The sequence below is a fragment of the Athene cunicularia genome (assembly GCF_003259725.1).
Source record: "Athene cunicularia isolate RWA chromosome 1 unlocalized genomic scaffold, athCun1 chr1_part1, whole genome shotgun sequence".
Taxonomy (NCBI): Eukaryota; Metazoa; Chordata; class Aves; order Strigiformes; family Strigidae; genus Athene; species Athene cunicularia.
This window is the reverse complement of record NW_020799091.1, coordinates 56,254,888-56,258,182: the sequence shown is the minus strand read 5'-3', so window position 1 is coordinate 56,258,182 and position 3,295 is coordinate 56,254,888.

Here is a 3,295-nt window from a genome sequence, read left to right as displayed (position 1 = left end):
TGTTGTATCAACCGACTTAAACAATACAACAACTATCTTGCCTGGAATGAAGAATGATAACAATCAGGACAACCTACAGTAGATAAGTGGACTTCAGAAAAGCTTAGACAAGCTAAAAGTACTCTGTTAAGATCATAGTAGTATGTCAGGGCCACCTTTTAATACAAAAGCAAAATGCATTCAGATTAAACAAACCTATCTGTATTCCTGGTCTAGAAATCTGGAAATGCAGCTACTCAGTAATCTCCACAGACACATAATCAAAATACTCAAGTTTTCCATCTACTCACTCAAGATTTTGTTCATGCATGCAGCCAAAGATCTTCCCAAATAAATGTCATAAATAAATTGTGCTAAAATAGAAGCTATAGTGTGTCCCTCCCACGTTTCCTAGAAACAATATATAAGTATATTGCTAAGTGGCTTTGGTCTACCAAAGTTCAGTCATCTCTCCTGTCATATTTTGCCATATTAAATGTTTAGAATATTAAACAATAACTTAATTCTAACAAGCACTCAGACTTTTTATTTGAATTATAAACTACCTTCTCTTGAGCACACACAGACACCATGTTCGGGACATTACAAAAGACAGAACTGACTCTAGGGTCAATCAAAGTTCCATGAATTTTTACAGCAAGAGGAATAACATATGAAGAAAAATGTCCAAAACTTAACATCCTAATTAAATTATTCTCTGTGATGAGGATCAAAGACCAGTTTAAAATGAGTATTTAGCACACATCTGGAAAATAACTTAATTATGTCAGTCTCCCTGTAGTTTAAAGTAATAGTTTGTTTTCATCAAAACAGCTAGAGATGAGAGAGGGAGCCTATAAACACTAAGACAGGATAAAAGAATGGGAAAAGGGACTAATGAAGTATCAATCAAAAGGAGATAGGCCTTGTAGGACATAACTTACAAATCTGATTTATGTACTTCATCAAATAAAATATAAGGATTCTTATTTCTCTCATTTAGACCTCTAATGACAACACAGACTATTAAATTCATATTGTTTCCACAACCTCCTGGAATTATATGATATAGCCCATTTATTTATTTTGTTTATTCTAAAATTAGCAGAAGAAATAAAATGCAAAGAATTCAAAGAACACGGACAATAATATCCTCACCCAAGATTCTATCAACGTTTATTAGACTAATATTACCAGATGGAGCAAAAAGTTTATTACCAGCTGCAACTGATACCCTAATGAGCCACTGGTTACTGTCCTCTCTCTTTCAAAAAAGTATTAAAACACAATTTCAAGAAGTAACAAGAACCAAAATACTTCAAATGAGTTAAACAATTATTTAGGTTCTGATAAGAAGTTTTAAAATCAAAAAGAAGTTTTAAAAAAGGTGAGTAGGCCAAACCCAGACTTGCTTCTATAAAACTAGAAAGAAACTAGGGGGTCTCTGGCACTCTTGCTAAAACACTTTGCACAAGTAGCCCAGTAAGAATCCCATTACCAAAATGTAGTAGAGCTCTGGGGCCATTTGTTGTTTGTTTTCCCATTGTTAAAGAGAGAAATGCTGCAGAAAGGCGTGAAAACAAGGCAATGATGAAAATGAGGCAAAAAGAATACAGTAAACTCTGAATTTTTACTGCTGCATCAATGTCTAAAGATGCTAAAACACTTAATCTACTAGAAATATAATCAACAACTGGGTCACTTTTTAAAATGACCTAAGATACACATGACTAAAAGGCGCTTAGTATTACTAAGTTTTACAAATGGTATTAAGATATGGCTTTAACCAAACGCTTCAGATGTTAAGAAGTCTGTTTGAGATAGCTACAGGAACCTTCAGTCTGACCAGACACAATCATGCTTATCGCTGTTGAACCAGGCATCTGCTTATTTTACCTAGGGTCTCTAATACAGATCCATTTATCCACCAACTGCGCCCCAACAATTGTTTGTCATTGCCCTTCTGCCCTTGGTTACTGCTCCCAAGACCCAGGGACAGAACAGAACATGGACACACATGTATGTTTCCCCAATGCAACTTATGACACTATCTCATTAACCGCTTAAACCATTGGATCCTGCGCATCAGTGACTGAATCTGTATACATACCTGCTGCTACTGCAGCAGTCACTTCTGCTACAAATGCAGGAACAGTCCGAAGGCACACGGACATCTTAAACTGCCACAGTTGCACACTAGGCGAGCATGTGTCACTGCCACCTAAATATGTGCCTCTAGCCGAGTTTGTCAGTGCCCCTGTACCATCCAAGTCTTGTGAAAAATCACTTTAGGTTAACAGGTGAGTCAGTACAGTGCATGTTGTACTTGTTTTCCTGAATTTTTTTTTAAAAAGTTAAAACATTTACTTTTTGTAGAATGGCATCTTGCCTAGGGTTTTATCCTAGCATAAACATGTTTCTTATGACTACAATTTTCCACTCGTCCTTTTGATGGACTTATCTTGGAAAAACTTTTAAATACCTATCATGGCTTTCCACCAAAAGTATCCACAAGGATACTTTTCACCTCACCTTCTTTCTCACAGAATTATACACAGACACATGCCACCAAAAGGTTGTTCTACAGCATCTACTACTGGGGGCATAAAATAGTAAAAAATCAGGACCTGCAAATCAAGTACAGATTCATCTGCAAAAATATCCCCCCCCTCATTTGGATGCCTCAGACAGAACATAGCTACAGCTAATTAATCTTTCTTAAATGCCAGAATTATTCCCCCCTAGTCCGAGGGTGCTTTCACACCGAGATGTGGATTTTGCGTGAAGCACGGTTAGTCAGCAAAGTTTTGATCTATCATTTGTCCCAGCCTGTTCTGAGGACTGTAGTGCCGAAGTCCATGGCGCAGCCAGTCCAGTTCTTCACCGCCGCTTCTAAGGGCAGCAGATTCTTTGTCCTGTAAAGAAGCTCAGAAGCAAACCTCAACGCCTGTGAAGTCCGTTCAAGTAACGCTGGGGTATGAAATGATTTAGGTATGCTCTAGGTAAAAAACTGAAGTTAAACAGAGCCGGAAACGTATCTGCCTTAAGTCTGTTGTCCCAATGAAGCGGTTTAAACAGTAACCTTCTTTGCATATTAAAAGAGTTATTTATCTGCTCTGATGTATATGTATTCATAGAGAGACGTATATATTTATACCCGCACACAAACACAGAGCCGCGGAGTCGGCCCCGGGCCCGCCGTGCCCGGAGAGGACCGCTCCGCCCCGGCACAGCCCCTCGCCGCCGGCCAGCCCAAGCGGCCAAGCCGGTGAAGCGGCGCCCCCCGACCGCTGCCGAAAGCGCCGGCGTAACGGCC